The sequence below is a fragment of the Podarcis melisellensis genome, assembly GCF_964234715.1.
Source record: "Podarcis melisellensis genome assembly, chromosome: 1".
In the NCBI taxonomy this organism is placed as follows: domain Eukaryota; kingdom Metazoa; phylum Chordata; class Lepidosauria; order Squamata; family Lacertidae; genus Podarcis; species Podarcis melisellensis.
In genome coordinates, this window is record NC_138528.1 from 99,992,028 (window position 1) to 100,017,762 (window position 25,735).

Here is a 25,735-nt window from a genome sequence, read left to right on the forward strand (position 1 = left end):
CGTCTTCTAAAGGTTGTATAGTTAGGTCTAGGCCAAGGAATGACTTTCAGTGGCTTGCTAATGCTTGCCTAGAAGGAGAGGAGAGTCATCGAAGCCCAACATTTCATTTTGGCTCATATTTGTTTTCAACAGGCATTCAGTTCAGAAGTGTCTGGTTAGGGCCAACCAGCAACGCACTACTGAAGAGTGCTTCAGAAATTCAAAAGTGGGTTGCTGTTTGCTGTTTTGCAGGCTGAAGTCACCTTAAATCTCCCTATTAAAATTAATAGGGAACGGTGCCTCCATTTATTTCAGTAAAGTGAATTAGCAAAACTATGCTCAGGAAAACTGCTGCTGGGGAGCAAATGCTCCACACCCCCTCACACACAGGGGACTTTCTCCCCACAAAGATCCCCTGCATGGATAGGTGAACATTTGCCCAGGGTCACACTTTTCCTAAATGAAGCAGTTCAAGGCAGTCACTGTGCAAACCAACAGAGAACATTTGTCCGTTGGCAGAATTAGCTTATGATCTTCATTGGAAGAAAAACAGATGGATTATCTAATTGTTATCATGGTATATTTAAGCAGATGTGCCAGATGAAGACGCCTTATCTCATATCTTTTGGAAACTGTACCTCTCAAAGTATCAGTCAGGGCTGGGAGCTGCTTGGAAAGGCAACAAACCACCTCCTATCTCATTTCTGGTTAAAAAGAGGTCCTAGATCTGGAAGGGAAGGTCAACAACACAGAATATTTATGAGAACTGAATTGAGAGATCATGCAAATATGGAAGAGAATCACTAAGGTCATTGCCAGATGGTTTGTTAATACAGTATGCAACAAATTAATGAGAGCTTCATGGAGAGCACTGAAAGGTATAGCATGGAGAAAGTCAACAAAGGATTTTTCTCCCTCTCATAAGATGAGAACTCAGGATCTTCTAAGTAAGCTGAACGTTGGAAGATTCAGGACCGATTAAATAAAGCATGTCTTCAGTCTATTGTTAAACTTACTGGGATTTGCTACCACAACAAGATATAGTGATGACCACCAATTTGGACAGCTTTAAAATAGGATTAGATAAATTCATGGAGCGTAAGACTACCAACGTGAGGGAGAGCAGCAGCATATAGCTGGCTTGACACTATTGGTGGTGGTGCGGTCTAAACCGCTGAGCCTCTTGGGCTTGCCAATCGGAAGGTTGGCAGTTCAAATCCCTGCGACAGAGTGAGCTCCCGTTACTCTGTCCCAGCTCCTGCCAACCTAGCAGTTTGAAAGCACACCAGTGCAAGTAGATAAATAGGTACCAGGGTGGCAGGAAGGTAAACAGTGTTTCTGTGTGCTCTGGCTTCCATCAGTGTCTCGTTGCGGTTTAATCATGCTGGGCCCATGACCTGGAAAGCTGTCTGTGGACAAACACTAGCTCCCTTGGCCTGAAAGCGTGATGAGTGCCGCAACCCCATAGTCACCTTTGACTGGACTTAACTATCCAGGGCTCCTTTACCTTTACCTTATACAGTGGTACCTAGGGTTAAGAACCTAATTCATTCTGGAGGTCCGTTCTTAACCTGAAACTGTTCTTAATCTGAGGTACCACTTTAGCTAATAGGGCCTCCTGCTGCCGCTGCTGCGCCACCGCCGCACAATTTCTGTTCTCATCCTGAAGCAAAGTTCTTAACTTTCTGAGTTTCTGGGTTAGCAGAGTCTGTAACCTGAAGCGTCTGTAACCTGAAGCGTCTGTAACCTGAGGTACCACTGTACCTGGCCTACCACTATTGGTATTGTGTACTGTGAGAGGGAGGCAAGCAAAATCATCACTCAAATCAGGTCTATTTGTTTGCTCTTTTAAAAGTTGCTTCACAAGTTTGCTTTAAAACTTGTTCCTTTAACATTTTAAACTTAGCCTTTTTGCAAGCAACAATTTTTTTTTTAAAAAAGGTATTTATGGGAATTGAAACATTTAAGGGAAGTAACACATGTTATAAACTGGTTATAAATGAAATCATGGCCCAGCTACTTAGAAGGAAGCAACCTGCCAATCCTGTCAGTGATCTAGGCATCAGGGAGGGGGCTGGATGACAGCAACACAAAAAGGCAGGAAGCAGTTGGGTGGCCAGGCCATATATTTTCTTGTGTCCTGTTGGGCAGACCTAAAGTTGGATGCTATGAAGCAATTTCAGCTGAAGCTCCATCATAAATTTAAGAAAGATCTTGATTTGAGCCCATTGTAAAGTGGAGCTACGCTGTGCCATTCAATGTGAAAACATAATCAGTCCTAAACCACTATTGTACTGGCACATTCAAGCATCTAGTGGCATCCATGTTGAAGGTTTTATATAAGGTAACAGCTGCTTTGGTCAGGCAGTTAATTAAATATGTTAATTTTTCATATGACTAACAGTAGTGACAACAGATCAAATAGAGATTTCATGACATTTCAGGGTTCCCTTATGTGCTCAAAACGATAGATTGCACCATCATTTTTCATACCCGTTCCCAGAACCAAGCTCCCACTGCCTTTGGAAGTGCCCTTGTTTTTTGTATTGAATATTGAATGAGATCTGGTCCCACATATTAAATATTGCCAGTTGTCTAGAATCCAGACTTCAAAACTTTTTGGAAGAGTATATCTTCCAGAACCAAGGAGGGCATGTTACTGACCACATGTTGGTTAATTGCCACATGAAGTATACATTAACAAAGCTCTATTGTATGAGAATATGCTGAGGTTTTTCATATGTGAAACTCATAACAAGGATTAAAAGGCTTGTGTTTGAATTATATGTTGTTTGATTTCACAGGATTAGTGTGATTAACTCAAGCATATTTCTGCCCCAAATGGAGACTCAGATATAGGTTTGTGTGTATAAGGATGGGAAGAAGGAGGTATCATTTGCCAAATTTGGCAGCTTCCAACATCAAGCCATTGTTCTTCTTTTGTGGATTGGTTAGCCAGCAAAATTTTCTGGTACCCGATGCATAACTGATGTGCCAGCTGGTTTGATGGGTAGCAGTGATATAGTAATGCAACATATGTGTCATCTGAAGGCAAGCAGTAAATCCTGCCCTCCCTTTTCTCATCTGATTATTGAGTTATGCCATTTTATATGATGTTACATGATAAATACGACATCTCAAGAATATGTATGTGAAGGACCTGCTTACATATTGATGTGGGTTCCAAAATTACTGTTCTAGAGAGCCTTGATGGCAGAGTGATTAACAGATAACCATTTTGAGTTTACATGATTGGTGAGTATATTCTATCCAAAGAGAAACTGATTGAAAACTTTATATTGTTATATTTAATTGGGAGCTAGCTGGGTATATAAAATATCCATTGTTGTTATTAATTTCAGTTACTGAGAAAAGCATTGTTGTGAATGGTCATTTGGCCTTCCTCCCTGTGGCCATATATTTTTTCTTTCTCTATACCCAATATGTATATACTGCCATGTGAAGATAACAGTTTGTGCAAGTGGGTTCTATTCCATAAATCCCTATACCATAATAAATATTTAAGACTTTAAGGTGATATAAGACTATTCATTGTTTTTGGATACACCATGGAAAAACATGTTTCGTTTTGCCAATACACCCAAAAGAAGACTCGGGAGACAATACTGTGGTGATAAAAGGTTATATTTATTCAATATAGTATCCTAGAGAATCTGCCAACCAAGAAACATGATTAGTCTTGTCAAAATACAGCCCAGGAAGGAAAGTTCTCTAAAACAGGAGGAGCCAGGGAACTCACCACTCCTAGGTATGTTTACAGGCAATACCTGCAGTCTCCAAGCAAGGGATTGGAAGCAATTCTACCTCCTTGTTCCATTTGGAGAAATTGGAACTTGACCCAAAGCTGCCATTGATGGTGTTGGCCCCATGTTCTTTACAACTTTTATTTCTAGCTATACACTACACTTTTGGGGGTGCATTCCAGACATCCTGCCAGTGTGGTGTAGTGGTTAAGAGCAGTGGACTCGGAATCTGGGGAACCGGGTTCGCGTCTCCGCTCCTCCACATGCAGCTGCTGGGTGACCTTGGGCCAGTCACACTTCTCTGACGTCTCTCAGCCTCACTCATCTCACAGAATGTTTGTTGTGGGGAAGGAAGGGAAAGGAGATTGTTAGCCACTTTGAGACTCCTTTGGGTAGTGATAAAGCGGGATATCAAGTCCTAACTCCTCTTCTTCTTCTTGCATATTGATGATTATTTGTGTTATCGTGCTATCAGGGTGGTCATACATAATCCCACTTTCAGTAGCGTTCGTGCCTGTAAAGATTTCAGGGCTTCCACATTGCTTCATTTCTAAGCAGTGCATATCCTGTATGTTACAAATGTTTCAGGGGTTTTTTAACCTGCTTTTGTTGTGCTACCACACACACGCACCCTGACAGCAGTAAAACGGTAGCACTGGGCAAGCATCACACAGCAAACAAAAGTAGAGTAAATCCACCATTACTGCACTATTCTTGTGTCAAGAACATGTTGCAGAACATATCTGCAATAAAGCACCAGTCTGGAGGGGACATTTTTCTGCAATATCTTTCTAAACTTTATTGCTTTGATACTATATGTTCTGAATGTCAGTGTTCAGTGGATTTTTAAACAACCTAAATTGGGGGGGGGTGCAATCCTGTTTTATTTGAACCATTTTTAAACCAAATTCTTAGTATCTCTCTACCTCCTACCCATCTCATAGAATATGATAGAGAGGGAAGGGAAGGGGTGTGGGGAGAGATGATCCATATATGGTATAAAATGCATGTAAAGCCAGCCAGGAGGGAAGTCTGTCATTGATTGACATCATAAAATAGAAACAATTGCTTTGGTGACACTCTGTGTTTCTATACATTGACAAGTTCTTGTTTAATTTACTACATATGGTTGTTTGTCTCCATAGCTACTCTTTCAGATTCATTATTCATTAAATAAGTGACGAATTTACTGAAATATTGCAGCCACATGGCCGACACAAATGCATTCTAATATTATTAACACGTTGCCAACTTGCAACTCTTCGGAGCCTGAGTAAATGTTTTGACAAGATGAGGCAGCAAGAACAAATAAGTAGCAGCAGTCTAGATGAAGTTCAGCCACAGCCCTTAACAGCTTTAAAGTCTTAACAGCATTTCCACTAGAGCAGGCCCAGATAAATTGCTCTTATGTGTGCATACAAGAGACTAAAATTCCTTTGAAAGTTTATAATTTCTCATGGGAAAAACACGGCATAAAAGTAACTTTTACTCATAGAAAAACAGCACCATATTTTCCTGTCAACCTTTGCTGTTGGGAATTTCAAGCTTCTTGCATTCCCCCTCCCTCCATGTGATTCTTTGTTGACTCAAGGGACAGGCGTTTACAACATAATTTACTTTCAGTGTGTGTCTCTGTAAATCATTGTAATGTTCTCTATTACTAGTTTAAAAAGAAGCCCAATCATGTTGGATTGACACAAGCCACATTTCTTAGCTTTCAAATGTAGAATGGGGAGGGAGGAGAAAGCAGAATCTCCCATTGGTGATGAGCGGCATATGGAACAAGTGGAAATGCTGCAGTGCAGAGATATCCTGTTCTAGCTATCCGGGCCCTTTTCTACAATACTCCATTCCACTCCCCTTGTCACCTATTCTTCTGTTCCCCCTCCCTTACAATAGTCAGTCAGCATTCCATTGCCACTGTCCATGCCTGTCTGTTTTGCGTCTCACCTTCTTAGGGTTCCTTTTTGTACTTCAAAGTTTGGTGATGCCTCCCTCTTGTGGGTGGGCAGTGCAGCTTTGGCTGCATAAGCCATGACACCCATGCAGTAATGCTGGAAGCACCAGTCCTGAAAGATCTTCATTGGCTCCTAGTACGTTTCCGAGCACAATTCAAAGTGTTAGGGCATTTAAAGCCCTAAATGGCCTTGGTCCTGTATGCCTGAAGGAGCGTCTCCACCCCCATCATCCAGCCCGGACACTGAGGTCCAGCGCTGAGGGCCTTCTGGCAGTTCCCTTGCTGCAAGAAGTGAGGTTACAGAGACCCAGGAAGAGGGCCTTCTTGGTAGTGGCGCCTGCCCTGTGGAATGCCCTCCCAGCAGATGTCAAGTAAAAGTAAAACTATTTTACTTCTAAAAGACAACTGAAGGCAGCCCTGTTTAGGGAGGTTTTTAATGTCTGATGCGGTATTGCTTTTAATATTCAGGTGGAAGCCACCCAGAGTGGCTGGGAAAACCCAGCCAGATGGGTGTGGTATAAATAAATAAATAAATAAATAAATTATTATTATTATTATTATTATTATTATTATTATGGCTGGTGAAGAGGTACAACTTGAATGTTTACATGGATATATAATTGGCTTCACTTTCAGCAGCATTCTCCAGCACTGTTAATGTGCCATAGACTGGGTTTTCCAGTGTTGTCCTTTTCCTTCTGAAGGAAAGCTTCAGGAGGTGGAGAAGGAGATATTGAAACTTGAGAAGGGTCAAGTACTCACAGCTGCCTGGTTTTCCCAGAATACCATTCACTGCAGGCCTACATGCACAATGTTCTTCTAGCCACTTCTCGTGTCTTGCAGGATTGGCAAGGCATCAGGGCTTGGTATTATTGGGCAACTGCTGAGGCTTCTGAGCAAAGGTTGATCCTGAGAATCTGCTCCTCTGGCTTCCTACTGCTGCCTTTCCACCTGACCTTTCTGAATGAGGAGTGATGCACCTGTGCCTCTCCATCTGTTTGGTCATATGCAGCTTGAGCTAAGAAGGCATCTGAATGGCCAACGGTGCCCTTGGTGAGGAGGAGGTGGACCCACTGAAGGCATATTGCCCAAGGACAGCTGCTGAGCACTTGAAAGCAGTACGGTTTTTGTAGTCCATTTGGTAGGAAACCTGGAGATGGGGTGGTGTTTACCAAATCATACAGGTACTACTGTAGGCTTTGCTTGGTGCATTTTGTTTGATGTTTCAACAATTAGGGGCAACAGAAGTGAATGGGGAAACTTGAACAGATTATGCAGAAGTCACAATGAAAAAGAGAATTTCTATAACACTGATTTGATGGAGGAGTGCTTTCAGAAAGAATGTTATCCTGAAAGTGCTTCAATGCCTCTTAAAATTGGTGTTGTGGTATGTAATGATACTACATGTATTAGATATCATTAGTTTAAGCAACTAAAAATGTATCCTCTCATTAAAAAAAATAATACTTAGAACCGACAGATTCCTTTTAGCCTCCCCCTCACCATTTTATTTTTTTAATTAAAAAAAAAACCCTCTGTGGCTATCATCAAGGACCATTCAGTTTTACATTATGACTTGATGACTTGCACACTGGATGAACCCTCACCTTTTACAACCTTAATGGGGATTTATTAGCTATTTCACAGTGTGTAAATTTGAATCTAGGTCAGAAGATGAGGAGAAAAGTAGGACAAATATGAGTCTCATATATAGCCTGGAAAAAAATATATCAGAATTTTTTTAAAAAAATTCAAAAGTAAACAGAGGTATAAAAATGCCAAGAATAGATTATAATCTAGTAAAACAAGAAGAAAGGAGGAAAGGAAGGAAAATTAGAAGGATGCATAGAGTCCACTTGAGTTCAAAACAAGGTAATGGGTAAACGTCTGGTTTCTATACTAATTCAGCAGACTGAGGACTTAAATTGTATGTTAACCTATTTCTGCTAACTATCCTCAAGAGGAAATGTAACACAGGTGTGCCTGATGTTCGCAAGATTAAAGTTTTGTCTGACCGCGACTAGTCACCACATTAAAGCCATTTTAATGAGGTTTGGAGAGATAATGAATGCATGTCTCTAATTTGCTGTAGAACAGACAATTTGACCCTGCTGTGACCTCTCTGCAACAGGTATCTACCTAAAGCAATTTTTAAGACTGCAAATCGTAACCCCATATACCTGGAAGTAAGCCCCGATGAATCCAAAAGGACTGAATTCTGAGAGCGCATGATTAGCACTGTGATGTTTAAGACACACTTTTGCCCATCATATGAGAGGTGTTCATAGGACTAGGCACAAGTGTCTTAGCCCCAGGGCTCAGGGCACAACTGCAACCTAAGTGCTGGTTCCCACTTCTCTACTTGCAGTTTATACAGCACTGTTAGAGACAAGAATGAGAAGCACCTTCATGGCACATCACAGGCTGATGAAATTCAGGAACTGGGAACAGTGGTGCTGTTAGTTATTAAGGGCTTTAAGTTTCAGCATCAGTTGAGCATCAGTTGATGGATTCAATGAGGAGAAATACTTGCTATGGCAGAAAGTTCCCAACAGGACTATTTTGAATTAGGCACGTGGGAGAAATTTGATGCAGTTTGCATTTAAAGCCAAATCTATCAAATCTGTACTATCTAAAGCAATATGGGAAGTGAAACACAGTCGTCTTTCTATATTCACACATAACTGAATTTTGCAGTGCAGTTCTCAAATCAAAGAATATTTACAAAAAAAGTATATGTTAAGGAAAAATGCCCATAAAAATATTACATTAGTGAAAATAGCATAAAAAATGCATGAAAATTGCATGTTTACTTCAGTCAAAACTCAATACAAAAACCTTTTTCATAGGACAAATTCACACTTAAAATGCTGAAGAATTTTCATGAGGATTTTTTGAAAAGAAATTTGCAGACTGCTGAAGAAATGTGGAGAAATGAATTTAAGATTGGAGAAATGAGAAACTGGGAGAGCACAATAGCAGCATCTGACACAAATGTGGTGAGTAAACAAAAGAAGAAGAAGAAGAGTTTGGATTTGATATCCTGCTTTATCACTACCCCAAGGAGCCTCAAAGCAGCTAACAATCTCCTTTCCCTTCCTCCCCCACAACAAACACTCTGTGAGGTGAGCGAGTCTGAGAGACTTCAGAGAAGTGTGACTAGCCCAAGGTCACCCAGCAGCTGCATGTGGAGGAGCGGGGAAGCGAACTCGGTTTCCCAGATTACGAGTCTACTGCTCTTAACCACTACACCACACCATTACAACTGAAATGGTTTCCAGCAGGTGGGGGGGGGATGGATGGACAGAGAATGTTATTATTTATAGCCAATGCATTTCTTCTAGAAAAAAAAGGCTGCCGGTGTTCACTATGAAGTCGTAACAGTAAGTGCTACACTTTTAACCAGAGCTTTTCTTGGAGAAAAAAGGATGCCAGTACTGTGTACTGGTCATAGTCCTTACATATTCACCTGGACACTTCTACATGGGATACTTTGCTGAGCTTCTGTTTATGAAGAATGGCTATACAGTGGTACCTCTGGTTAAGAACTTAATTCGTTCCGGAGGTCCGTTCTTAACCTGAAACTGTTCTTAACCTGAGGTACTACTTTAGCTAATGGGGCCTCCCACTGCTGCCGCACTGCCAGAGCACGATTTCTGTTCTCATCCTGAGGTAAAGTTCTTAACCAAAAGTACTACTTCCGGGTTAGTGGAGTCTGTAACCTGAAGCATTTGTAACCCAAAGTGTTTGTAACCCAATGTACCATTGTAGTGAAACATGAACAGTGGCAGTGGTAGGGAGAGATACAATAGTATTTTATTATCAACCCACACTTAAAAGTTATGTCTTAAAGAAAGAGGAAAACATTTGTAAATGTGGGCTGGGTATAAAAGTCGCTGTTGTTACTGCATACTACAACCCGTTCTCCATAGGTGATATTCTTTGCTACAGACAGAGACATACCTAGGGGTTGGCAAAACTGGTCCCCACCGGGGGCACAGGCCCAAGGGTGGCACAAAAATCCCCTATCAAACTATGGAGTGTGTGATGTATATGTGTGTGGTGACACGGCACTGCTGTCACTGTGAGATCAAGCACAGGAGAAGCTTCCTGTCCTTCTTGCACTATGGCACAAAGGCGTGCATATTTTTTTCACCCTTACTCCACTCAACCTCACTTTATGGGTCACATAAAATTTAGTAATTTCTAATGTAACCATTGTGGTAAGGTGGTTTTTTCCACAGGGGATGGGACAACAATACAGCTCCTTGCCAAGGGGACAAAGGACCCTAGGTATGCCTCTGGCTACAGCCGTGTTGATACTTTATATTGCATATATCGGATCTGTGAAGCTCAGAAGTGGTTATTGATAGGAACTGGCCTTTATGCAACATGGTGGCCTTTCTACTGTCCACACTGACTCCTACCAGCCTAAATAAGAAACCATGGGTGTCAGTATAAGTTACACAATCTAAATCGGGCTTCCTCAAACTCAGCCCTCCAGATGTTTTTGGCCTACAACTCCCATGATCCCTAGCTAGCAGAACCAGTGCTCAGGGATGATGGAAATTGTAGTCTCAAAACATCTGGAGGGCCAAGGTTGAGGAAATGGAAGAAATGGAGTGTGATCTAAATGGAGGCATTTTGTGCAGAACCCCAACCAGCACAGTATTTGGTGCTTCCTTTTGGTAGATACTCTTTTCCTGGTTCAGCAGCCTCATTAACCAGGAACACAGCAAAGTACTGCTTGGAGGACACACACTTGGAAGTGTATAAACTTTTCTTCATCTCAGTAGAGCTCAATACAGTATGTGCATGCTTGTGATAAACAAGTTAGGGGCATTTAGGAAAATCACCACTTCCTCTCTTTTACTATTTACTGTTGCAATTTTAATTAAAATTCAGATTCTGAATTATTCTCCAAGACAGTTATATTTTGAGCTTGGCTCATTTGACTGGACTTCCTAGAGATATTTGCTCTGCATGCAACTTTCGGTCCTGATTGTGCTTCTGGTGTCACACTGTGGCTGGGATTGCCTGGCCTTATCTGTGGGGCCTGATGGGGATCCAATATCTCAGAGAAGCTAGTTTGGCTAGATCATGGCCTTTTGGCCCCTTCTAGCTCACAATGAGTGTATATATCTAACTGCTAAAACTCAAATTGATTTGGAACAAGCCTCTTTGAGTTCAAATTATGCCTGCATATAATTAATTGCAACAGGCAGTCTGTTCAATCTAGAGCTGGGGAGGAGCACAGTGCATTTGGTAGCACAGGCAAAAAAAAATAATGTTCGTACTCTGCTGAAAACCAAACAACCACTGCTTATTCAGCACATTGAATTTCTTTTTTTTCCCTGAGTTGCTTTGGAATTTAGCCTACACTGTTGAGTTGCTTAATTAGTCCACGATAGTTAACTTTGGGAACAAAAGCAATACATCCACCATGCTTTCCTTACAATGTCATTAAGACTCTTATACAGGTCAAAGGGCAATGCACACTAGATAACATCCCACCAGTTATTAAGAAAGTGGATACATGCACATATACATCCGCAGGTATAATTTATTTATCATACACATGTATAATACATGAATCTTTCATATTTTATTGAGTAACTGAAGCTGTTTCTAGATGCACATCTGTTATTAAATTCCTTGCATTGTGTTGCAGGACTATGATGATGCAGACCACCTATAAACGGACACAAAAGATCCCACTCCACCTGGACCCAGTTTCTGCCATAGGTATGTTAACATAGGAAGCTTTGCATTCAAAAGAATATTTAGGCTGTGATCCTAACCCTGTTTATTCTGGGAGTAAGCACCATGCAGCTCAATATAGCTTGCTTCCAGGTAAACATGGTTAGATTTGCAATGTAAGATAGAAAAGCTGTCTATTACTCTTACACTCAACTATCACAGGTGCTTCAGAAGATTTTGTACTGAAAGTAAACACAAGAGGACAGTCTTAATTTTTAAAAAATGCTTTTCACATAACAAAAATATAAGAAGATAAAGAAGAAAGAAGACCCACACTCTCCCTGGTCTGGTCATACCAACCATCAAAACAAATGAAGCACATCTCAGAGTGCTATTCTACAAGTGGACAAAAACCATGTTCCTTGGTAGTGGCGTAAATGAGAAAACTTGATCACACATCATAAAACTTATCAGATGCATTTTCATTGCCTGGAGCTCAAAGTTTGTGTGTTAATTGTTCCATGAGTGCCAAATTCCATAATCAGGTCACCTGCCAATGTTCTCCACTCTTTGGCTACTGTTAAACTGGCTGTGACAATCAACTACATATCTATGTCTTTATGTATTAGTGGTTCGGAGTTAGGATTAAGTATTGACAGCAAAGCAAGTTTAGTATCAGGTAAAATACTTTTCTTAAGCCCCTGTCCTTTAATTCTTCTTTCTTTCAGAAAACTAATGCAGGGAACACAATTCTCCTCCCCCCTAAAAACTCTCCTTTCTCAGATCCCCACTATTTCCCCCTGCTGCCACCATGGGTGATGCATTGACTTACAAAGCACTATGCGCTAGCAATATATTTCAGATCTGATTCAGACCTTTCTGAATACTTCTTTAAGACACAAAGCAAGATGATCAGAAATATGAATTCCCAAAGACCAAAAGACCAAGGGGAAAAATAGTGCATAGATTTTCTGTTAAAACTTTTTAAGATGTGTCTCATTTTCTTTCATTCTTGGACCCTTTTCTGCCTTTAAAAAATTAATCACTAGAGGCATAATGTAATTCAATGAATCACCACACAGAATCCAAGGAAGCTTCCCAGTGGTATTCAACACTTCTAGCAGACCATATCAGAGTCGCACAATACAGCTACAGCATGTCAGATCCATGCAACACCAGCTCTGGTGGAAAAAGACATTCGTCAATGTCTTATTGCAACTGATGCCAGCCGAGGAGGGAATTTCTTGCTGTAAAATTGTGGCTACAAATCCAATTGAAAATCTGCAAAAAAATAAACAGTCAGATGAGAGTGTCTCCCCCTCCCCCCTTTTGTATTTCTTATTCCAGCCACGGGGTAACATCTTAATGCAAACTGTGCATTCAGATATAACCTGTGCATGAAACCTTAAATCCACTTAGGCCTGCTTTGACAATTGTCACTGTTGAACAAGGGGAGTTAGAGACAGAACTCTGCTGGCAAGTCTGGCTTAAAAGTGCAATTAGTTGTACGTATGCGACAAATCCCTTTTCTCTGTGATGTGCATACATTCCAGCATAAATGGGGTTGTTGCTTAGCATAGCCTTGGCTAATTGTCAGGTTGCACCTTTCTTTAATGAGTTTCCTAGAAGTTGCCCCAGCAACACAGGTATGATTTCATTCAACTCCAGCTGGGGCTGTCATACGACGAAAGGGTTTCAGTGTCTGATTAATGAAAATAATAATTATGTACAGATAAGAAAAGGGTAGAGTCAGGGAGCAACGGAAGATTCCATGTTATTTTAAACAAAGCAGAGTTAAGGCCTTATCTTAACTATGCATTGGCACTGCAATGCGAAATGGTCATGCAAAATTAATTTTTAATGTGTTCAATTTATATTAAAAATTTCTGCAAGTGTGTGAAATTTTTTTCCAAGGCTAGAATGCTACTTCATTTAAGATATTCCCTGAAGGTGTTTTTTTTTTAAAGGGAGACTCTTAAACTGAAGCCATTTTAAGGGTTTTATGAGACATTATGTGAGCTTTCATATGCAAGTTAGTCGTTAAGTACCAGATATTATATTCTGTAATATGCTTAAGTGATATTAGAGGCTCGATATAGCCCGCAGTAATGGCTATTGCTGCTTTTTTTAATTTATCAAGAAAATGTTGCTTAAATAAGGAGCAAATCAAGACGGGGTGCAGAAAATATAAACTTAAAGGAAGTAACGGAATGTTTATGCATTCTTTACTTTCAACAACTCTGTCAGGATTCCTTTCTTGACATAAAGGTGAATATATCAAAATGTAAGTGCTGAACTAGAGCATACTGATTGAACAGTATGTGTCTATTGCATCTTAAGTCTTGACCTGGAAGCTACTTATTTGTTTATGGGGTGGTGATGATACAAAAGAGGGATGTGGGCCAAATTTTCTGAGCAGCAGGGTGCTGATGGTTGCCATTTTTAAAATAAATAAATCTAATAGTTTTTCTGAATGATTCTGTATTGTGATATAGTGTAATTCAGGGACATAGCAGGAATCTTAGCAGACAGTAGCAAATTTTCCCCAGTTTTCCCTTCCCCAAAATTTAGTCAAGCCTGAAAAATAGCCAAACATGTCATCTACTTTCTCCAACATCAAATGGATGGTGTTTAGCTATAGGATTGTGATTCATCACTCTTCATGTGTTCATTCAACTTCCCAATGATGCTTGACAAAGGCTATGTTTGTCATAGGGTGAAAACATGCATATCATTTAAGCAGAAACTGTCTGTGCCAAGTGCCGATTGGCTGGTTCCCATGCTGTCATTCAGAAATGCAGAGCACTTTTACATTTTTCCTCCCAAAGTGCCTGTTTTAACTAAGGTGACAATGAACAGATAAATTTGTGAGTGTTTCAGATAAAGGTGGAGAACCTTCCTTAAACTTGGGGGAGGGACATTATAAAAGCCAAGAGGAAGCCAAGCTCATAGATTGGCCTGAGAATTCAGTGTGCTTAAGGCAGAGCCAAACATTCTTAAACAAAATCTTTCTATCAAAATTGAAGACATCCAGGAAGACTGTGAAAGGTTTTGCCAACCTGCTCCAGTTCACTTTCTCACTGTTTCACTGAACATGTTGCCATGCATTATTTTCTAGGGCTCTCTCTCCCTTCTGCCTCAGAGGACAAAAGATGAAAAGGTACCAGGAAGTCATGTTTCCAGCTACATTATATGCCTGGGAAAGCAGTGTTGTTGCAGCAGAGAAAGTGAAGAGTCTCTGGCAATAAATGGGATAAACTATATACCCCTATTCCAATCTTTCTGTGTCTTCCCCCCAACTCAGTCTCTGAAATGACCCCTGAACTTTGCAGCCAGCTAATGAAGTCACCAGACTCGGGCCATGTGGCTGAGCCCCGTGTCATCTTCATCCATAAAAAACCCCCAAACAACTGTACAGGCACAAGAACTAATCAGTTGTGACATCAGCTGAATGTAAATATATCTGATGAAAATTCTGTGATATATGACACCGGTGATTTGGAATAGGAAGCAGAGAGTATGTATTTAAGGATTTTTCACAGGTTTTTTTTAAAAAGAGGGTGATACAGTTTAGTCTTGTTGAGGTCCATTTTAAAAAAACACACCAAAAACCCCCCAAACCCAATTGTATTGCAAATGGGAACTCAGACACATCTGCCATTGCAGTTAAATCATGTGCAGTCGGACTATTCAAGATTATAGGGCTTGGTTAGCAAGTCATAAGGCCTATGAGTAGGCTTTTTTTAAAAAAAAAAATAACCTGTTGGGTCAAATTACTGTACAAAACATGAAGCATTCATGCAACGCACATAGCAGATATCACATGCATATTATGACTACTTTAATGTCAAAATGGTTTTCAAAAAAAAATGTAGCAAGTATAGTTAGCTACTGCTTAAAAGAAATGTTTGGGGTGGGGGTACACAAACAAACTCCCCCCCCCCCTTTGGCATCAAGTTTATTTATTTGACAGCGATGCAGTTGCTTACATTTTTACAAATGTTTTATTTCTCCTTCCTCTGCACCTGTCCCTCAGTGAATAGAGACACATCTGTCTCTTCTTGGCATGACAAACACACATCTACATCTGTGAAAGATGATTCCATTTTTGAAGGAACCAGTGTACACTTTTACACTCCCTCTGTCTGCTAGGAAATATTCCACAATGAATTTTGTGTCTTGCAGGAAGGCTTCTCAATAGTGAATAGAAAGCTTGGAATGGATACAGCAAAATTAAAATCCTCCTGGAAATCCTTTTTCTTCTTCTTTCTCTTAATACCTTACGGTTTTCACTGAAAGCCAATATAATTTTACTTTAAACTTCATGCATTCACCCTTTCTTGAATTTAGGGCTTGCAATATTTGTGGTGCTCGTTTAAATCATCTGGAAATGGGAATTTGGAGAACAGTTGGGATGGTGAGACAATACGGAAGCCTTCACTTGCAGAATAGTATATCATGTCCTGCCGAGGCTAGCAATGAGCGAAAATGTTCACCATCTGAAGGTTTTTAGCAGCTTATATGAAATAGAGGAGTGTTCCCAGCTTATTTCATTAGGTATATTTATTGTCAAAGCACACACAGATACATACACACACATATACATGCACCCAGCCGGCACCAACCTATCATCCAAATTGTCAGTGGTATAAACAGTGATATAAGCACAGCTTTCAGCTTCATTGACTTGGAGGAACCAGGAGTGGTGTCCTCAGGCACACAGCTGTACAGAGAAGCTATAGTATGGTGAGACCCAGTTGTCTACATGGGGCCTGTGATTATGGTAGCTTGACACCCACTTTACATAACAGTGTCTCCATCTCAGACCCTTGTAGGTGGTATATAACATCTCACACATTCATTGTTTCTACATTTGATGAAGTAGATTCTTGCCTAAGAAAAATCATGGTACCATTTTTGTAGCATAGAGGGTATCACAGAGCTCTTCTTCATTGAAGCTCTCATTATAATTATGTTGACCAGTGAGACGTGTGAAAACTGATGCCTGGCCACCAGAAATTTCACTTGCCTTACTTAGCTTCCCTCCAAATTTTCCTCATTTTTTTGTTTGTTTGTTTAGGCAACACAAGGCATCAGCAGTGTTGTGACTGAGCCAACATTGAAAGTGACTTGACTTGGTTCTCTTATATTTAGCTTGAGGTGACCCTTTCACAATAGGATTGCAAACCCATTGGATTCCCATTGAAGCTACCTGAGGATGGTAGAGCACAATGCATTTCTTCATCATGGGGCTTCCATTGAAATGCAGTGTGAAGATAACAGTTCTGAAGTGTATCATTCACTCAGAATTTTTAGCTACTATTGCTTGCTGTTAAGGCTTATTTCTGTGTGTTTTCTAGTTTGAAGAAAGGATGAAAAACATATTGACAGAGTGTTATATAATGTGTATTATTTACTTGAGAGCTGTTCTGGTCTATTGGGTAAATATATAGTCAGGCAGTTTTAAAAAACACGTATTATGTACCCAAGAGACCAGAAAGCCTTTGAATGAGCTTTTACAGTCTATTGGGTAAATATGTATTTAGGCAATTTTTCAAAATACATTACAACTCCTTCACTGCCATTCTGGTCAATTGGTTAAATATGTATTTAGGCACTATTTTTTAAAGTGCCTTTTATGTAGCTGATAGACTGAGGAGCAGTAGCCGCTAAATATGTTTCAGAATTCTTAAACATGTGTAATTTACATTATTCCATACATTTTGAGCTGATTCCTGCCATTGAGTGTTTTGTTTCTTTGGAATGCATTGCAGTATATTATGGCACTTAATGACAAAAAATAGAGGCCTTAGATAATGTCTCAGGGCTGGATGGAGTGCTATTTATATTGCTCATGTGTATATATTTTAGCTAGAGAGATTTTCATTGTATTTTGTGAAACTTAACGATTAAACCCAACTTCACGTAAATGAACTTCCTCATGCAACAGAATTTTTCACTCTCACCCACCTAGAGGTTCCTCAGTCCTCTGGAACAGATTTTGGTGTGGGGAGGAGGTCATCTCTCAGCAGGTCTGGTAGAGGTCATCTCTCAGCAGTGTGTAATGGTATCTGGTTAGAAAGTATTGAAGTGGTCTACTACAGTGGTAACTCGGGTTAAGGACTTAATTCATTCCGGAGCTCCGTTCTTAACCTGAAACTGTTCTTAACCTGAAGCACCACTTTAGCTAATGGAGCCTCCAGCTGCCACTGTACCACCAGAGCACGATTTCTGTTCTCATCCTGAAGCAAAGTTCTTAACCCAAGGTACTATTTTTGGGTTAGCGGAGTCTGAAACCTGAAGCGTATGTAACCTGAAGCGTATGTAACTCAAGGTACCATTGTAGTTTGGCTACTGCTTCCAGAAACATGGCAGTGAATCTTGACAAGCTGACCTTCTGCCCTCCAGTGGCACTAGGGCATCAGCAGGTTATTTAATCTGGAGAGGGGTCAAGGGCTCCATGTTCCCTCATACTGGGAGGGGCCCCTTAAGAAGCCTTGGGTGGCAGGTGAGGCATAGGCCAACAGACTTTTAGGACTGACTGGCATCATTATTGCAGCTGTGGTGGGAGGAGTGACAACCAGGGGAACAGGGTCAGCTGTTACGGGTGGAGATGACCTGCCCACCTACTTACATTCTGTAGCTGGTGATCTGGATCAAGATTTTCTGACATTCATGTGCCAGAATGCCATGATGCATCCAATAAACAGGCAAACTTTTTTTTGCCATAATCTCATGTCATGTGATTTCTTTCCTTCTGTCCCTGTCTCCTGGCACAGTTTGAAATATCATTTTTGAATGACTACAATTTGCAGTTATTCTTATCGATATCCTATCGATATTGAGAGCCAGTGTGGTGTAGTGGTTGAGAGCAATAGATTCGTAATCTGGGTACTGGGTCCGCGTCTCTGCTCCTCCACATGCAGCTGCTGGGTGATCTTGGGCTAGTCACACTTCTCTGAAGTCTCTCAGCCCCGCTCACCTCACAGAGTGTTTGTTGTGGGGGAGGAAGGGAAAGGAGAATGTTAGCCACTTTGAGACTCCTTCAGGAAGTGATAAAGCGGGATATCAAATCCAAACTCCCCTTCTTCTTCTTAGAGGAACAACTGCCATTTCTGGTGTGTTGCATGTTTGCTTCATGCTTACATTTCCCCATTCACACTTTCCCTCCTTCCACTCATCTTTGTTCTTTTCGCCTTTCTTTTCCTCTCTTTTCTTTTACTATATTGCCACCTGCTTTATGCTTATGGACTATTTTGGATTAATTTCTGTATATGTGAAAATGCCGCAGACGACCAATCAACCAAACAGAACAGAACAGAAGCAAAGGCATTTCATAATGCAAAATAAAAGACCAGACGATATTTCTATTGAAACATCAAATCAGATCTGATGCAAATCACATGAAGCTATGCAGACCAAACCCCTCCCTTAACAACACGTTGCTTTCCCCCTCACATAATGTTGGAGTTGTACAGCATCTGCTGAAGTACCCCCAAACTATTGTGTGTTCATTTGTCTGGGGAGTTAATTACTTTAAGAATGCCAAGTATTTGCCAGCTAGCTCCTCCGCTTTCACTGTACTCTAAATTGCTGTCAACTAAATTGCTGGTACGTGGCTGACCTTGACCTCGTGTTGAGCAAACGCTAGCAATGCTAGCGTTCCACCTGTTGTGTTCCTGCGCACGAGGGCTTTCTAAAGGTGTTGATTCTGTGTCTTGACTGCCCCACTTGAAACGGCAGGTGGGGCTCAAATGATGGAATAGCTCTGCATACAGAATAATTCCCTCCATCTAGAAAACTAGATATCCAGGGGAAATGTTCTAGCCTACCCTTCTCTCTGACACATTAACTTTCTATGTGCAAATATTCAGCCTTCCCTAGAATAGAATGTGTGTTCAAAAAGGTTGGCAGAGATGGACAAATCTGTCAATTAGGTTTCTCTGTTTCTCATCCTCCCCACCCCCAAAGCTTAAGTTAATGTTCTTATATTTTCACTCCTGTATGCCATTTTTTAAATTAAAGAAGTCTTCAAGAATATTAATCAGCATTTTGAGATGTATTTTTTCCTAATGTATTCTCTCTTAGATGCAACTTTGCCTGATGCAGATTTTTTGCAAGCAGCTTTCCCTAATGTAATGAATTTTGCACAATTTTTTTCATTAAATATATGTAATTTTTGTGCACAATTTGCCATAATAGATGCTTTTTCTGAATTGCAAAATTCAGAGAGTGAACTTCAAAGGCTCGCTGTGTTTTACTTCACATATTATTTCAGGAAATATGAATTAGGTTCATGTTAGAATGTGACTTAAAATGATTTTCTTCCTAGGGAGGGAGGATGATCTCAGCTTCTCCTAAGGGTCAAAAGGGGCTTAAGTACTCACTTCACAGGCAGGAGAAGAAGACTGGGAAACTCCAAGACCCAGTCACTGCCCCAGCCAGGATAGAGGGCTCAGGGACTAATGAGTATTCAGCCTGGCTACAACATCTCCATCGATGAGCTTGTGTTTCTGAACACATGATATCCTTAAATGAACAGTTGCAATTACACTCCTTCTCCCTTCATGATAGAGGAGGTGACAGCCTGGCTGAGGAATGACTCAGGATAGACTCAACCTTACCTAGGGTTGTCAAAGAAATTTCAGACATATGGGAACCCTACTTTACCGTTTTCCCAGGAGCTCCAGCTTAGTTCCAAAGGTCTCACAGCCCTGCCAGGAGAACCCATGATGCCCACCTGTATTAAAACAAAACATCCAGGTGTCTCAGCTTTCACAGTTCCAATATAAATCAGTCCTTTTCTTCCAACCACTCTGTAAATGATTGGTCCTTCTTCATGTAATGGATAGTATACAATAAAAAAATGAGAGGTTAGTATTCATATTGGGAATCAGCACCAGGGAATGATATTGGCTGTGGAGTCAGATACAAGTCCATTCACACTCCAGGTAAGTCTTCAAGCTGGCATCAGACCAAAGCTTCAATCACTGTCTTCAGAATTTGCATGATCACACATTCTCCAAACATATTTGTTTCCATAAAAATGAATGTGTGTTTCACTGGGAGACTGATGAAATGTTGCATGTAGCTACTTGATTTTGATGTGTATTCAAAAATCCCTATTGGCCAACCCAGTGTAGTTATTGCAAACAGGGGGGGGGGGGAGTGTAGAAGGAAAATGTGTGTTTTGCCATGTGTAATGAAGGATGGCACATTCTGAATTTTTGTTTGCTTACATTTCTCTTTGTAATAATATAGCATGTTTTTACACTGAAGCCTTAGAAATGCAAGTACCAAGAACCATACCTCTATCATCATCCAGGAATCCCCCCCCCCCAAAAAAACCCCTAAGTAACAGAAGTCTTTTTTCCTTGCTAGAATTAAGGAAACTTCTTTGGGTTTATTCAGGTCTCACATGTGCTCAGTGACTGTGTTTGAATCCTGAAAGTCAGACTTGTCACAGTCATAGCTTGGAGATACACACACAACTGAATACCTATGGGAGGCCCACAGGTAGGACAGAAGGGCAATAGCCCTTTCCAGATGCTACCAGATGTTCCCAAGTAGCTGGCATTCAGGTGAATGCTTCCACTAATCCTCAAGGTAGTATGTGCACATTATGCATGGTTGCCAGTGGTAGCCTTAACCACGAGCATGCTTCACTCATGACTCAAAATGCATCTCCTGAAAAACTTGGATAACCCATGTCTCTCAGAGTAGATAATACTAAGCGAGAAGGACCAAAGTGTACATACTCAACTGAACATCCTTTTCTAATTTCTTAATCAATAATGTGACACACCAAGGGAAGGAAACCATGATGCAACAATTCACACAGGAGAAGCCAGCACCACAACAGCACACATGCTTTCTTCCTAGTCTGCACACTAAAGCACGCACCAGATATGTTGGACACTGGGCCGAGTTCCCATAGGATACAGTGGTGACCACCAACTTAGATAGCTTTAGAATGGGTTTAGACAAAATCATGGAGGATAAAGCTATCCTCCTACTAGTCGTGATGGCATTGCTGGGGAATACAAATGGGAAGAGTGTTGCTGTGCTCATATTCTTCCTCTTGGCCTCCTATAGCCATCGAGTTGGGCACTGTGAGAACAGACCAATAGAAAAGATCCAGCAGGGTCTGATCCAGTAGGGTTCTTCTCATCTTCTTAATGCACACAAAGGCATATTGTGCCTGAATCCTGGATATAACTTTCAGGGTTAGCTGCTATTGCTGTAGAAAAACTTGCATTGCATGACATTACCTTAATGCCAATTTAGCAAGAGAAAAGAATGGGGAAAGCTTTTAAACAGAGAAAGGAATACATTAAAAGGATTACTATGTCGTTTTTAAGATATATCTAGTTTATTTCAATTTTCCTCATAATTCTTTGAGGTCCTAACTGATGGGAAACAAAGACAACAATATGCATTTATATATGGTGCACAAATGCATTTTTGTGTTAGGTGTAAGTTTGCTTGTTTGTGAAAACATTCCTAACCGGGAACTCCTCCAAAAAACACTTCGGCATAACATCTTGGAACTTTCTCAACAGTTGTATTTGTTCCTTCTCCACACCTCATCCCTAGTGCATAGAGGCACATCTGTCTGTTTTCTGCCTTATCAAGCAGACATCTACATCTGTGAGGAAAACTTCCACTTCCTCAGCTAAAAACCTGTATCTGATTGTGGTAATAAAGCACTACTTCCTCAGTTCAAAACATACATCAGACAAGGCCAATTACTTCAAATGACTTAGAGCAACAGGCAAAGCAATAGTCTTCTTTCCAAAGCCTTTGAACTTCTACTGCTTCAAAGGTGTACTAAAACATGGTTATGAGGCGATTGTCTAAAATTGCCAAATTACCAGTTTCCAAGCTTTGACATTTGTTATTTCGAGCTGCTAGACAAAAGAAAGCAGCTCACCCGCTGAGGGAAAAGAGGGGGGATAAAGGAAGAAAAAGAAAAACCCAAACATTTTGATTTATTTTTTTGGAGAGGGGGAGATGAGCAAAGGGTTTTCGTTTTGCTCTTTAGGGGAAAAAACACAAAAAGGTACAGCACATTCTTGAACCAGTAACAAAAATAACAACATTCAAGTTCTGTTTGAAGTGCGGTAGTAACGTAACTAGATTATCAAATCACTCACAAGAGCAATACAACATGTAATCCGGTCCAAGACTGCCGAGTGAATTTCACAGCCTTTTAATCATTTATTGTAAACTAGGATGGGCTTGCAGTGTTATTAGCAGGACTCAGAGCCTTTCACCTGCAGGTCACCCATTTGGATCTGGCTCAGGTTGGCTGTGACAGAACATTGTTACCATCTGGTAGCTATTGGGTCGCCTGCGTCAAATGAGTTTGTGGATTCCATCCAGCTCCTGGAGGAGAGATGTCTGCAGGAACTAACATTACAATTTGTACTAATTGGCACATTCAGTGGGTAGCCTAAGCCAAATGCTAATGATCAGGTAGGAAGAGGCCTGATCCAAAGAAAAACTTGGATACATGTGCTCTTCTAGGCCTGTCATCAATACGTATGCATCGTTTATTTTTATTTGGCAGAATTTATATGCTGCTTAAGACTCTGCTACAGATATGAATATAGATATGAATATATCATGGAGCAATCTATGGCTTTGTTTAGCACTGGTTTTACCTCAGACTAGACTCAGAGGAAACCCGTTGGAGGCAATGTACCTAACTGAGTTATGCTCATTAACTTCAACGGGTCTCCTCTGAGCATGATTAACACTGGATGCAAACCAGTTTTTTATTTCTGCATTCCACATTTGAGCTTCCATGTAGCTTTGATTAGGTGAAGTTTAAATGTTCTTCCACATCATTCAGCAACTGATTGAATAGATAGTAGCAAAGTAATGGTCTTGTTACGCACTTCCCGTTCTTTTCGGCTTTATATTTATGTATTAAATTTGTCTCCCTTCAAAGGCCATGTTGGCATAGCCAGAGCCACTTTCCTGCGATTCTGACAAAGCTGCTGGCAAAGAGCATGTGAGAGAACTACATGCTGGGTGGCTGCTTCCTCTGCCACAGTCGCCCCTTCCTAAGGACTGCTGGTACTGCCATGGGAAGCAATCATCATGCCATCTTGCCTGCCATGTGGCTGTTGCTTCCCTTTATTACGAGTGTGGCATGGGGATGGGCCATGTGGCTTAACTGGCATCAGTGGGATGATCAGCCTCGTTGCAGTTAAGTTCAATTTGACCTGTTGCTGCCATCTAAGCATCAGTGCAATTTCAGTAACAAAATCTGTATCTGTTCATATCTGTCTTTCTCAAGCTTTTTGAACGTAGACCCTTTTCTAAGTTAACCTCCAACAAACAAATGGTGACTGTCTCTTTGGTAGGTGAGCACACAAGAATCCTTTTCCATGCATAGCTTTCTGCTGTCAGCTTATTGCTCTGTGATCTGGCAAACAAGTCTACCTCTGGCACTGGAAGAGGCCTAGAACAGGGATCACAGAATATTCCTAAAAACATCTAGGCAGGGAAAGAGATAGCAAAGTTGGGTTTATAATGGCTCAGTTGGAGCAATTGCTCTAGGGCCCTTGCTAATAGGAGACCTAATTCCCTATCCTGCTCCAGTATCTGGCTTGCTAGCCAGCCAGCCCGCTCTGCCAATGTCTGGCTCTCCAGCCAGCTCACCTGCTGCCCCAGCTGCCTCCCTCTTAGGAAACACAGACCTTTCCCACCTCCTATTGGCTTGGAGAAAGAAAAGGATGAGGGTTCTTGATGAAAACAAACAGTGAAGCAGCAGCAACCATTGTGTAGCGACCTCTGCTAACTCATGCACCTGCTTGATCACACTAGTCTGGCAAAAGGATTTCCATTCTATGAACAGAAGGCAGAGACAGAAGGAGGGGTATTCTTCAGTACAGGTTGGGTAGGGGAGAGAGAGAGAGAGAGAGAGAGAGAGAGAGAGAGAGAGAGAGAGAGAGAGAGAGAGAGAGAAATCTCCCTCTCCCAAGGTCTCCCAGTGAGCTTAATGGGTGGCGCTGTGGGTTAAACCACTGTGCCACTTGGGCTTGCCAATCAAAAGGCTGACGGTTCGAATCCCTGCGACGGGGTGAGCTGCCATTGTTCGGTCCCAGCTCCTGCCAACCTAGCAGTTTGAAAGCACGTCAAAGTGCAAGTAGATAAATAGATACTGCTCTGGCGGGAAGGTAAATGGCATTTCCATGCGCTGCTCTGGTTTCACTAGAAGCAGTTTAGTCATGTGTGCCGCAACCCCAGAGTCGTTCACGACTGGACTTAATTTTCAGGGGTCCCTTTACCTTTAGAGATTTGAACTTGGGTCTTCTGAATCCTAATGCCACATTCTAACCCTTATACCATATGGGGTGTCATTTTGGAATTCCTAAAATTGAAATATTACTGGCATCAATTTAGCCCCTACCTCACAACTTACTGTGTCGGAAAATTGGGAAAACTTCTTAATGTGAATTTGACATTTCCGCAAAATTAGCCATATAGCATGCACTCCTCCTTCTTCATATTCATATTACAAGTTCTGCACATGTTGGGCCAGACTTCTCGTATCCTTAATTCTCCCTATACACCTCTTCATCCCACATACACAATGGTCATCATTATTACATGTAATATTACCACTGTCATCATTATGCTCTACTGCCATTACATCCTTCTTCAGGCAAATTGCCAGTTACGTCAGGCTATTAACTGGACCTTAATTCAACGGCTTGGCGAGATTTGATGCAATGAGATTTGTGGGACCTTTTTTGCCTGGTGATTGCAATGTGCTGCTTTCAACAAGAAACAAGAGTTTTACGCTGTGTGCCTTTTAAGGCAGCACTTTGCAGGGGCAAGAGGTCTGAACAGACATTGCACTTCTTCCTTTTGCTTTACCCAAAGTTGGGGCTTTATCCATAGGTAGGTATAACTTACAAGCTATAAGTGTCAAACTGAAGGGAATCAGCATAAGATGGTATCTTAACAACCCTGGAGAACCATTGCCATTGAGTGGAGAGAATACTTGATCTGACTTGACATAAGGTGACTTGCTATGTTCCAGTGTTATCTTCTCAAGGACCTCTGATCATCTTGATCTGGCCTTTGGATGAAAAGGAGCTGCTGTGCTTCTAGACAGTAGCTAGACTAGTAGGTTAATGGCTCTAAAGCTCTAAAGCTAAACTGTTGCTGTTTGGTATCTCTGGTTGTGTCTCCTGTACACTCCTCAATAACCATCACCACCAAAACAACCCACAAAATGTATTGTGTCATCACCACCATCTGTCCAATGGCTCATGAACCTCTGGTATGCATGTGAGAATGAATGTGTTTTTATTTA